This window comes from Vicugna pacos, chromosome 3, assembly GCF_048564905.1.
Source record: "Vicugna pacos chromosome 3, VicPac4, whole genome shotgun sequence".
NCBI classification, from domain to species: Eukaryota; Metazoa; Chordata; class Mammalia; order Artiodactyla; family Camelidae; genus Vicugna; species Vicugna pacos.
This window is the reverse complement of record NC_132989.1, coordinates 45813581-45827375: the sequence shown is the minus strand read 5'-3', so window position 1 is coordinate 45827375 and position 13795 is coordinate 45813581. Positions and strand designations below refer to the sequence as shown.

The 13795-nt window shown below is 36.9% G+C and overlaps 1 protein-coding gene across 3 annotated transcripts in view; it reads right to left on the bottom strand.

The window, feature by feature from the left end:
- The window catches only part of PJA2 (praja ring finger ubiquitin ligase 2), a 267185-nt gene that overhangs the window by 44452 nt on the left and 208938 nt on the right, over positions 1-13795 (bottom strand). The window contains exon 1 of one of the 3 annotated variants that reach the window (XM_006203977.4): positions 7199-7337. The exons of the other annotated variants lie outside the window; for them this stretch is intronic. The gene's annotated coding sequence lies outside the window, so the exon portion shown is untranslated. Of the gene's footprint in view, positions 1-7198; positions 7338-13795 lie in introns of those variants that run through there. 3 annotated transcript variants of the gene reach the window in all.

Below are 13795 nucleotides of genomic sequence, written 5' to 3'. Positions count from 1 at the left end.
GGCACCAATAAACTTGCTAATTTCAGGGTTCCCACAAATCTCAGTTTGTAAAAAAACATTATTTGCGAAGCACAATAAAACAAAGCACAATAAAACAAAGTTTGCCTGTTGAAAGCAATAAAGTTCTCTCAAAGCACTGCTTTGGTTACACTCAAGTTTGGATGTAATACTTTTGTTGTTTTTCAGATCAAAACGTTTTCTAATTTCCATCATGACTTCAGTTTGATTCATGGACTATTTAGAAATGTCTTTATTAATTTTCAAACACTTGGAGCCTTTCTAGGCATTTTTCTGTTACTAACTTGTAATTAATTCTACAGTGGTCAGAAAACATGCACTGCCTAATTTCAATCCTGTGAAATTTGATGATACTTCTTTAAGGATCAGAATATTTTGGCAAATGTTCCATGTGCACCTAAAAAAAAAGTACAATCTTCAGTCAGATAAAATGTTCTATAAATGTCAATTAGGTCAAGATGATTAATCACATCATTCAAGTTTTCTATTCCTTTCTGACATTTTTATATAACTGTTCTTGTAAATGTATGTTTAAAATCTCCAACTATGAATGCATGTCTACATTTCCTATTAATTGTATTAATTTCTGTATTCAGAACCTATATTTTGAGGTAAACACACACTTAGGATTATGTCTTCTGGATGAATTGACCTACTTATTATGACATTTTCCCCTTGATCTCTTATAATACTTCTGGCCTTAAGTCTATTTCATACAACAATAATATAGGCACATTAGCATTCTCTTGGTAAGTTTTTGTAAACAATATTTATTCAATCTTTTTATTTTCATATTATGCGTGCCTTTAAAGTGTTTTTTTAAATATCATGTAAACACTAACCAAAAGAAAGAGAAAGCAGTAGTATTAATATCAGATAAAGCAGACTGCAGAAAAAGAAATATTATCAGAGATAAAGGCTATTATATAACAATAATGGAGGTCAATTCACCAAGAAGACACAACAGTCCCAAACATATACACACCTAACAACGGAGGCTCAAAACACAGAAGCAAAAATTGCTAAAACAAAAAGGAGAAACAGACAAATCCACAATTATACTTGGAGACTTCAACTTTTCTCACAGTGACCAACAAAACAAGTAGACAAAATCTCAGTAAGGAAAAAGAAAGTCTAACAAGCATCATCAATCAACCTGACCTGACAATTACAGAATACTTAATATAGAAGTATAATTTAGTATTTAATATGTAATACAGAATTTATAAAATATTCTACTCCACAGCAGCATAACATACATTATTTTGAATTGCACATAGAACATTTACCAATACTGACCATATTCTGACTCATAAAATTTCAAGGAATTCAAACAAAATTACACAAAGTATATTATCTGTCTTTAACAAAATAAAGCACAGATATGTTACAGAAATAGGCAACATCACCAAATATTGCAAATTTAAAAATATACTTCTAAATAATCCATGGGTCAAAGTGAAAGTCACATAAGAACTCAGAAAAAAATCAACATAAAATTTGTGGGACCACCTAAAGCAGTGCTTAGAAGGAGAAGGAAGGTTTCAAATCAAAAGCCTAAGCTTACACCTAAAAAAACACACACAAGAAGAAATAGTAAAGCGCAGAAATCAATGAAATTGAAAACTTTTTAAAAAGCAGTAAAAAGCTGAATCTTTTGAAAAATTAACAAAATCGATAAACCTAGAAAGACATAAGAAAGGACACAATGCCAGTATCAAGAATGAAAAAAAAAATCACTACAGGTGCTACAGACATTAAAAGGATAATAAAGAGACAACTTAATGGCAATTAACAGATGAAAGAGACAAAGTCCTTGAAAAACACAAACTGCTAAAGCTCATATAGTAAGTAACTCCTAGTCAAAGACTGAAGGTTTTCAAGAAAAAAATTAGATCACCCTGATCATCCTATACCTGTTAAAGTAATTAAATTTATCCTTTAAAACCTTTCAACAAAGAAAATTCTAGGTCCAGATGGGCTAGGATGCAAACTCTGACAAACATTTATGAAACAAATGCTAATCCTAACCAAAATTTTCAGGAAACACGAGAGGAACAAACACTTTAAACTTGTGAGGCCAACATCCTGATACAAAAATACCCCAATTACATGAAAAGGTATCCCTCATGGACATAGATTAAAAAAAACTACTCAATGAAATATTAGAAAACTAATCCACCAACTATGAAAATGATAATATAACACAACCAAGTGAGGTACATACATCTAGAAAACGTCAGGTTGATTCAACGTCTGAAAATAAATCAATGTAATTCACCTTATTAACAATCAAAAAAAGATACACCATAAGATCATCTAAATAAATACAATTAAAACATTTCACCACTCAATGTCCACTCATTATTAAAAAAAAAAACAAACTCTCAGCAATCTTAGAACAGAATGGGGACATCTTTAACTTAATAAAAGAAGTATTATACTTAATACTTAATCTAACAATATGTAATATAAAATAATAGCCTGCTAAAAGGCCATATTATACTTAATAATGAAAGACTGAAAGCTTTCCTTTTAAAATCAGAAACAAGCCAGGATATCTGCTCTCACCACTCTTATTCAACACCATACTGGAATTCCTAGCCAGTACAACAAGTAAAGAAAGAGGGTGAGGGGGTGATAACATACCAACTGAAAGTGAAAGAAACAAAAGTGTTCCATATTCACAAATCATGTAACTATCTACATGAGAAAATCCAAAAGACTCTACCAAAAAAAAAAAAAAAAAAAAAAGAAGAAGAAGAAGAAGTTACTAAAATAAGTGAATTTAGCAAGGTCACCAGATCCAAGGTCAGTATACAGGAATCAGTTGTATTTCTATATACTGTCAGTGAACAGCTGGACACTGAAATTTAGGAAAATTATCATAATAGTATCAGAAGTAATGAAATACTTAAATATAAATGTAACAAAATATGAGCAACAACACCTGTTGAATGATGAAACTAAAAAGCTAATGAAAGACAAACTAGATCTTTGATTAAGACCAAATAAATGCAGGTATCTTATTGTCACTGATTGGAAGATTGAATATTAAGATGTCAGTTCTTCCCAAATTTATCAATGCATTCAATATAATCTAAAATAACAACCCCTCAGTACTTTTTGCAAAAACCAACAAGTCACTTCTAAAAAGTTTTATGAAAAAGCAAAGGAACTAGAATAGCCAGGATGATTTTGGAAAAGAATAAAGTTGAAGAATTTACATTATCTGATTTCAAAATTTATTATAAAGCAACAATAATGCTGACAATGTGGCACTGGCAAAATGATAGATACAAAGATCAAGGGGACAGTCCAGAAATAGACTCATATATGTGGTCAACTGATTTTTGACTATGTTAATGGGGGAAGGTAAAGTCTCCCCCCCCAAATGGTGCTAGAACTGGGAAAATAAACCTTGACCCCTACCTCACACCATACACAAAAATTAACTCAAAATGGATGCTACACCTCGACATTCAAACCAAAACAATAAAATCTGTAGAAGAAAACTTAAGAGGAAATCTGCACAATTTTGCACTGAGCAAACAGAACACAGAAATACAAATTATAAAAGAAAAACTGACAAACTGAATTTAATCAAAATTAAAAGCTCTTCTATTTTAAAAAGTTGGGGATATGAAAAAGTATGCCTCAGGCTGCACTGTGTGTGTATGCATCTGTGTAGGTTCAAGGACTTGTATAAAAAAATGTATAAAGAATTCTTCCAACTCAGTAAGACAACAATTCAATGTTTAAAAATGGGCAAAAGATTTGAATACATACCTTACAAAGGAAGACATACAAAGTACCCATAAACACATGAACAAACACTCAGTATCATTAGTCACAATAAATACAAATTTAAAATACAGTGTAAGCCTACTACATACCCACCAGAAGGGCTAAAATTAAAAAGACTGAATTAACCAAGTGTTAATGAGGATGTAGAGCAACTGGAGCTGTAAAATGGGAAACAGCTTGACAGGTTCTTACACTTAAACATTCATTTACAGTACAACCCAACAAATCCATTTCTAAGTATTTACCCAAGAGAAATGAAAACGTATGTTCACACAAAAACTCATGAATGAATGTCCTTTTATTAACAACAACCCCAAACTGGAAACAATCCAAAAATCCATAAATAGGTGAAATGGTCAACAATCATGGTAAATCAAATACCATAAACTACTACTACTTAGCAATAAGAAGTCGTGAACCAGCTAAACACACAAACACATGGATTATCCTTAAAAACATCATGCTGAAAGAAAAAAAGTTGGATGCAAAAGAGTACATATTACATAATTCCGTTTATACAAAATTCTAGAACAAATGAAACCCATTTATAATGAGAAAAAAGGACAAACTGTTTCCTAGTGCTGAGGGTGAAAATGTGATTTACTGTAAAAGGGCAGAAAGAAACTTTTGGGGATGATAGAAACATTCTATATCTTGATTGTAGTAATGAAAATATGCTACTCCTGATTGTGATGGTCATGACATGGGGGTAAACATTTGTCAAGACACACTGAGCTGTACATTTTAAATATAAACATTTTATTGTATGTAAATTATCCTCAATAAAATTGACTCTTTAAAAAAGAGCTCTCTTGGGAAGACATTAACCAGGGAATACTGGTGATGCCCTTATATGACACTCAAAAGACGTCAAAAACATCAATAAAATTCAATACGCATTTATGGTTTTTTACAATGTTATCAGAAATGAAAGACAACAATAAAATCATCTTAGAAAGCTGAGAATAGAAGAAAACATTTTACTTATTACAGTCTCCATTTGTCAGAAAGCTTCAGCAAACATCATTAATGATGCTAACACATCAGAAGCATTCCCCATAAAGTCAGAAACCACCAAGTTTTTAGTTATCACTGCTATTATTTAACTTTATGTAGGATGTGTAATAGCCACATCAATGAGGAAAACACACAACAAAATTTAAGAGAAAGACACAAAACTGTGAATATTTTCAGATAATCATCTCAATAAAGTGATTAGATACATGATAAATAGAAAAAATTTAAAAGCTTTCCTATAACTGGAGGGGGAGGAAAATATGTTACTGAAAGTTTCTATCCATCAGAGCAATCAAATCATAAAACAGCTAAGAAAACTAAGAAGGAATGTCATATACACGGAGGAAAAAACTATAAAGTTTTCCCTAAGCAAGATGTGACTAAAATGTAGACACTTACCACGCATACATATATTTCTGAGAGGAGAGACTCAATATCACAAAGGTCAGTTTGCTCCAAATTAATCTGAAATTTCAATATAATCTCATTCAAAACACCTAAGGATTTTTTATTTAATTGACAAGTTGAGTCTAAAGTTCATTTGAAGAAGAAATGCATAAGAGTCAAGAATAATTTTGAAAATAATAATGAGAAATGGTTATCAAAATTTTAAAATATGCATACTCTTTTTAACCCAGTAATTCCATTTCTAGGAATCCATGCTTCAGAAATAATCATAAATAGACGAAGTTTCCTGAGCAGTTGAATCTGAGGATGAAGGCAGAAGTAGAAGGGGAAGTGGGAGTGGTACTTTTTACCTTTCATTCTTCTAGTTTGAATTTTTAAAATTTAAGAAGATTTAAAATTTGTAATTAAAAACTTATCAATAAATTTATCTTCAAATAAAGCATTTTTTGTGATAGCAAAAAGAAACTAATTTAAATGTCTTTCAGTAAGAGAATGTTTAAACAAATTAGAGCCCATTCAAACTAATGAAGCATCATTTAGTGTTTTAAGAAGTATCAGGGAGACATATAACAAGATATCCAAGATACATAATTAAGTGAAAAAAAAAAGTGATGTATCAATGCGTTTGGTATACCCTTCAAACTTTCCCCTCCAACTTTATATGTATGCATATGTGTTTAAAACTGCATTTGGAAAGATGTACACACAGTAATCAGCTAATTCTGGACACTGGAATGAGACTGTGGGATGAAAGAAAATGGTCACATTTTACTTAATAGTCCTTTTTCTGTATGGTTGAATTTTATATCAAGTTTGCATATCTGTAATTAATTAAAAAATTAGAACAGTGATTTCATATAAAAATGATAAATTCCAGAAGACAACTAAAAATTGTAAAAAACAGTTTAAACGTTTAAAAAATATTCTAAACGTTTATCTTCATGCTTATTTACATAATCAGCAAATGATCTATAGTCTTCAGCAGAGATGACTGCCATTTTAAAGAAATTTAACCAAATAGTTCATGATAAAAACTAACAATATATTAAGCCTTAAAAAAATCATAAACTTCCCAGAACCAGCAGATTTAAAGCAGTGTCTATGCGTATGTTAAAAAAATAATAATGTCTGGAGAGGTAAGTCTCCTGTATAGATTCTTCCTCCCAGCAAAAAGACTACCTCCTTCCCTTTTCTTCAACTTGGTCTGAGCAGCTTTAAACTCACCATTTTGAATGTGCGCAGAATGATTAACAAGCAGTAATCTTAGGCAGAAATTGAAGGTGCATCTGCCAGAGGCGTGCTCTAACCTGACAGCGCTAACAGGGAGAAGCATTGATGGAATGGTGCTAATATCGGGAGAAGAACGACTGCTATGGTCTGTACATGGTGTCTGCGTGCCCGAGCCTCGGTGACAATCGGGAAAAATGCAAATAGTACGGCGACGGCAACGGAAGGTTTTTCAGGGGAGCGGGGCTGCAGGCCTGTGGCGTAAGATGGGTCAGCTCTACAAGGGGTGACTGGAAATGGGCAGAGGACGGGTGAGAAGTGTTGGGGGAACGCTATTCTAATACACTAACGAGTGAGGGGAGAAAGGCCAGAGGGGTCCTTGGCCAACGTACCAAGGACAGCAGAAGAGGCAGCAAGGAAAAACGGCCGGTGGAGACCCCCGACACCAATCGATGCCACAGTCGGGGGCAGCGGGCGCGGCGGGCACGGACCAGAGCATGGCCCCTGGTAAGGGCAGGACAGAGCCCAGGAGACGAAGAAGGCCTCTCACAGCCATCAACCCCACCCACCATGGCCGACGGAGCGGACCAGGAACAGGCCCCGCTCCTTTCCGAGGACAGAAATTCAGAAATGGAAGAGATGAAGGCACCAATCTCCTCGCCGTGACCCTCACATTCCCGAAATCGGAACAAGCCAGATTAAAAAAAAAAAATCCCCTCACCGAACTGTGCAGCGGCTCCGAAGCGAGAACAGCGATAGATCCTCCACCCGCCACCGCCGCCTTCTTCTCCGCCTCCGACTCCTCCCCCGCTGAACGCGCAGCGGCTCGTGGCGGCGGCGGAAGCAGAGGTGGCGGCGGCGCACCCCGCCCCTTGCGCCGCTGGTGGGGGAGGAGGGAACGCAAGCCCCGCCCCCAAACAGAGTCGACCAATAGGCTTAAAGAACCTCTGCGGGAAAAATACACGTATCCAATCGTAACCTGAGGAGTGGGCTCACGTCAATGGTTGGGACGTGGCAGAAGAAGGGAAAAATACTTGAAATGTCTCTACACCTTGGTCCCCCTTTCTCTTAGGAGGGACCTCACCGATTGGCCGAAGAGCGGAAGGACGGAGCCACACTCCGTCCCCCACCCGCTCCTGGCCCTGCCTCCTTTCCCTGCAGCACTGCGACGTTTGGGAGGGGGCGGGGCACCGTGCTGGGGTTGGAACCGCACGGCCTTTTGTGGTTTGGGCTGAGAGAAAAGGGCGGGGTCTCAGGGAAAGGGAATGGGGTGTGGAGAACTGAAAGAACTGGCGCAGCTAGACTTTCAGAAATTCCAGCAGCAACAACAAAGATGGAGGCATTAAAATCAATCCTAATTTGACTGGAAATGTAACTAACAAGATTAGGGTCTCCTGGCATAAAGTTCAGTCCTTTACAGTTCAGATATGGAGGGGCCTAGAAAAAATAGCAGACAGAGGAACGGCACATCTTCCTGACACCCTTGACTGTGCACTATATAGTGACTTCTCCCTTCCCACCCCTTCAGTCAGATCCCTGCTCCCTCATTTCTGATTCTGTTGGGGGTGGGGGCGGGGTATAGGGGATGCCTGCTTTTCCTCTGTATAGCTGTGGCCTGACCAGAGCCTTCGAGTGTGCATCTTGGGGCTGATGGGTTGTCAAGACGAGAAATAACAGCTCCCATCACACACAACTAAAATAAATACAACAGCTGTAGTCCCTGAACACCTTGCTTAATTTAAACAGAGATAACAGTTTAGTTAGTCATGGCACTGATGCTAAATTGTTTCTTCTTCTTGCACATGTCCTCTTCTCTGATTACATTCCCACTCCCCTCCCATCTTATTCCCCAACCCTCTTCAACCCCTCCACACACAGGCTCAATGCTCGAGATATATTTATCGCGTCCCCTCCGCCAAGAGTTAAAGAGCCCCACTTCTTGTGCTGTCCTTGGGAAATGCAAAATTTCCTGCCAGTGAACCGAGGCTAATTTTTTTTTTTTTGCTGTTGATGAAAACAAATTATCCAAAATTTACTATAGAAACTTAGACTATGACAATTTGCTAGACGTTTTGTGAAACCAAAAATCTAAGTCTCAGCCCACTCCTGTAGTACATTTCTTACCAAGAAACCATTTCCCATTTGGTATTTCTCTACTTTACATATGTTGCTCTAAAACTGGTGACTCTTTCTCCATCCAAGTCTCTCCCTCTGGAAGAGAACTGATACTTTAATCACATTTCCCTGATCTCCCTTTAGAGTGTTGCATATTGATCCAACTGGATACACTAACCTGTTTGTTGGGGCAGAGTTTCTGTTGGGGCAGGGTTCCCCTAATTTCAGTCTCTTTCATACCATAACTGTGTTTACCACTCACAGTATTATATATTATTTTCTTTAAATGTGTTTTGCCTTCATTTTCTTTGAGAGAAGTTTTATGAATGTACTATAAATGGAAAACCTGTATCACCTCTCCTAAGTTGAAAGTAACAAAGAAAAGTGAACACAGAACAATGATTTTAAATTCTTGGGCTAGAGACTATTTTTTGTACTAACGTCTCTGAGCCTAAAGCCCATTCCCTGTGAAGAGAAGCTTACCAAGCATTAGACACAAGTTAAAAAACAAGCAGGCAAATGGCATTTATGTGATGATGTAATCAAAAGATAGACAAACAGAACCAAAATAGGAATCACTCTCTCACTATGTGAGTCATTGTTTTTAATCATGTACGCACGTCCCAATTAAAGTCATCCAAGGCATCAGAAGTGATCTATGTTACTCTTTGAGAAACACTCTTGTGGAGGCTTATCCCATGTGTTCTAGAATCAATAGACTATACTTCCACACTGTCTCCAGCATTTATTGCTGAGTGCCTCTGGACAATCTCTGCTTACCCCTCTGGCCTCAATTTCCAGTTTGAATATGTGGAAAGTAATAACGCCTACTCATGAGCTGTTGTACTGCAGACTAAATAACCTAATAAATGTGTAACATATCGTACCTAGCATGTAGTAAGTATTAAACACATATTGGCATATGTACTGTATTATTATATGTGTAGAGAGATAATATGTATTAATGACTTGTATGTTTTATTGTTGATTTCAGAGATGGGAAGCACTCCCTAAGGCAACGAGTTGAAGGTACCACAGGATGTAATGCAATAGTTCTTAAAGAGTGATCCCCATATCAACAGCATCAGCACTACCCAAGAACTTTCTTAAAATGCAAATTCTCAGTTAGGTCCAACCTCAGGCCTGAATTAGAAACTCAAGGTGTGGAGCCCAGCAATCTGTATCTTCTGCAAGTCTTCTAGGTGATTCTGATACACGCAGTTTGAGAACCACAGATGAATTAGGAGGACTGGTCAAGGAGTGAGAGGACCTGAACTTGAATTATAGCCTTAGAGTGACATCAGCAACAATGAGGGTATAAGCACTGCTAAAAATGGTCAGAGTCATCTTTTTCAGAACTCTGGAAATCAACCAAGGGCTTGCAGCAAGCCAGGAAGCATTTATTCAAGAAAATAGCTGAATCTTAGCAAGAACAGTAAGCTCTGTGATGTTTTGGCCTGCTCTAAACCAATCCCCTCCTGTCTAGCTCTACTGTAGCACTGAACAACATTGGCCTACAATCATGGTAAAAGGAGCAGCCTGACAGATACCAGACAAGGCAGAATGAGGCTGGAGCGTCTTCAAAACCTAATTCCAAGACAACAGTCATCATTTGACCTATATGGTGGTTCCCTAGAAGACCTCACTTTCAAGGCTGTCTTGATTGGATTTGATTCAGAGCTAAACCAGTGTTTTTCTAGAGAAAAGCCTGTTCCCTAGAAATGTTTGTCAAAAGCAATGAGAGGGAATTGATTGACTTTGCTGTGGTGTAGGCAGTGTAAATAGTTTGGGGCAGACAACAGGTTGACCAAAAAGCTTAAAAGGAAAAGCTGGAGAATGTCTCTAGGAACTTTGAAAAGGTCCAACAAATTCATGAGAATCCAGAAACCCACACATATGCCTAAGGCTGGGCTAAACAGTGCATAAGCGTAGGAAAGACCTGAGAAAGTCCTAAACATTGACCTAAGGCTGACCTTGGGGCTTTGCATAAGCAAGAAGTGAAGGCTAAGGGAGAATTGTGAACTGCCTGGCTTGATGTTGAAGCCCTGCCCAAAACACACACACATGCACACACCCTCAACAAACACTGGGATACATGTTGATTCCAAGTATTTAAGGAAATCTCTGTCTAATCATTAGCTGAGCACTAAGCTAACCAAACAGAGTCTTGTTTGGCCACACACTACTGTCTTAGATTAGTCAATCTAAGAAAGAAATGGAAAATTTTATTCAAGCCACAGTGAGGATTATAACCCAAGAACAGCATCTCAGAAAGCTCCAAGAACTGTTCTGCCCATCAAAACTTAAAGGACAGTTATCTAAGTTTTTTGATCAGAGGGCTGTACATTAAATGATGTATTATTGATGGTATACACAATCCAGATCTGAGTGTCATGATCAAGATGGAATGTTATCTTTTAAGGAGTTGTCTTGCTGATGCTAGGAGAATGTTGTTGAGGAGGTATTTCTGCTGATGGGGAAGGTATGGTCCACGCTTAATGCAGATACACGATGCATAGTAGGGGAAGAGAAGAGAAGAGGCCAAAGGGCAGAGACTTTTTTTAATGTTTGAATATTTCTTGTCTTGCCATAAAATATGAATTTTATTTTATACCACAAAGAAAAGAGACTTTACAGAAGTAGTTCTGTAAAACTACTTCAGAAAAGCCACTGAACAAACAAAAAACAATAATAACAAACAGCAAAAAACTCTGGGGAGAAGGAAGAATCTGATTTCCAGAATTTCCACAATGTATTTTTAAAATGTCTTGTTTTCAACAAAACCCAAAGTTGGGTCTTCAAAAAGAGCAACAAAATTAAGAAATCTTTAGCTACACTGAACAAGATAAAGGGAGAGAAGATTCAAATTACTAAAACGGGAGTTATTACTAACCTTAGAGAAATAAAGTTATTATAAGGGAGAACTGAGAACACTTGTATGCTAAACGGTTGGAAAACCTAGACAAAATGGACACATTTTTAGAAAGACACAAACCACAAAAACTGACTACAGAAGAAATAGAAAATCTAATCTGAGCCTTAGCGTTTATGAACTGAATGACCTTAAGTTGGTCATTTAATTTCTTAAGCCTTAATTTTTTTAGCTAGAAAGCAGATAATAAAATCATACCTATATCACTGTACTTAAATTAGGTGATAAATATAGAGAGGTTATGTTAGTCAAGGTAACTCTAGATACTGTAATAAATAAAATCCTCAATCTCAGTAGCACAACACAGATTATTGATTTTTAAAAGCCCATTCAGAAGGATACTGGAAAACTCAGCTTCTCATTCAACGAGCTTTATCTATCATGATCAATACATGGCTTTCATTATAAGACCAAGCACCAACATCTAGCCAAGAGAATAGAGGAAGCATGGAAGAAAGGAATGTGAAGGGTTTCTGAGATTTTTACTGATTTAGCATGGACACAGCATAGTCATTCATGTTCATGATCTACCAGCAGATCACCTTGAACCTATGGAGGCTTGCTTTTAGGCTATGTCAGGACTAATCTATTTCAGTTTAGTCCTTACTACTAGGATGCTGTCCTTATTTCTATGGTGTGGTTCTGACTTTTAGAGTGTCACCCTTCTGGGGTCTCAACTAAACACCTGGGATATTTAGCAAAATCCCAGACTGTATGACTGCTGAAGTCTCTGCTTAGCTCTTTATAGTCTCGCTGATTTCTACTGGGTTTCTTAGAGTCTTGCTTCTTGCATGTATCATGTAAGAGTCAGTCAACAACTTAAAGGGAATTTATATGAAGGTTTTGAGGTTCCTCCTTTGCAGTTTCGTCCACTTGGGGAATTTTTTCACTTGAGTTTAGCCATTTTGGCAACTTTATAGTCTGACCTCTTGTCTCCTTTGTGTACTAAGAATGCCAGTTTCTGCTTGAACTCTAGTACTTGGTGTTGCAATTTGGTAAGTGCTCTCAGGAAAATAATCCAAGATGAATATGAGCTTCCCCATGGGTTTCACTTCTCTCAAGAATCCTAGGATTCCCCAGTCCTACCTGTACTGCTACCTCTTCAATGCCTTCAAATATTCACTTTGTATATTTTCCCCATTTTTATAGTTACTTGCAGAGGGAAGGTTACTCTGATAGAAGTTAATCAATTGTGGTTGCACCCAGAAGTCTACCATATGGTTGTTTTAAAGTTTGAATAGGGAAATGCATTTTTAATCTAGAAACATGGTTCTTTATCAATAAAATTCCTTACAAATCTTAAACTTCTCCTATTTTTTGTTCTATGCAATCTTATGAATCATTAGCTGTATCTGGAGTTCTTTCCAAATTTAAGTCTCAAGTTTGATTTGATTCTTTGCTTTCTAACCTCCATGCCTCTTTCTTTCAATTTAATGGTGACTACCTTGAGGCCATCAGGCTTGGGTGGGAAAGCCATACTCTTAAACTGAATATTGTCATAAAGATTAGTCTTAATTGGCCTGTGTTGATCAAAAACTTTCTCACTCTTTTATCTCACAGCTTAAAGTCTAGTGGAAATCTACTTTTCCAGTCATTTGCAGCCCCAAACTTCTGGGATTTCTGTACTTCTATTTGCATGCTGTCATTTCTTGTCTGAGCTCATCTCTTTCATCTTATACTTTGATAAACAGTCAGAAGCAACAGTGGATACCTCTAATATTCTGTTTTCAGTTTTTTTCCCTGGAGTTACAGACTCTGCAGGCACCTTATCTGCCTCTCAAATTACCACAGTGATAGCTGTTTTTTAACCAAATGCTTTGAGACTGCATAGCATGGATCTCCATTTTTCTAGCATCTGATGTCAGTTGCTTTATTATCCGCTGACCAGCTGCTAAGCCAGTGCCATGTATTTAAAATATTTTGTCATAAGAAATCTTGTATTAATTAAGCTACCCTGAATAATATAACAGATAAAACCTAAAATGTTATGGAGTAACTCAATAGAAGTCTATAGTCCACCTAGTGGCAGGAGAGAACGGGAACAGGGAAGAGGTACTTTTTTTTTTTTTTTTTGAGAGGTACTTCTTTATGCCATAATTCAATCACCCATCCTGGCAGAGGTGGAACCTTCCTCAACCTAGTGTTCCAAGTTTGTTTCAAGACTCCCCACCAAATAGTGAAAAAGAACTTTGATCAGCTGAATCCAGGTTGAAGGCAAAAGGAACATGAAATAGGTAGTTGAAAAAGAGGATATAAATACTCTACCAACTA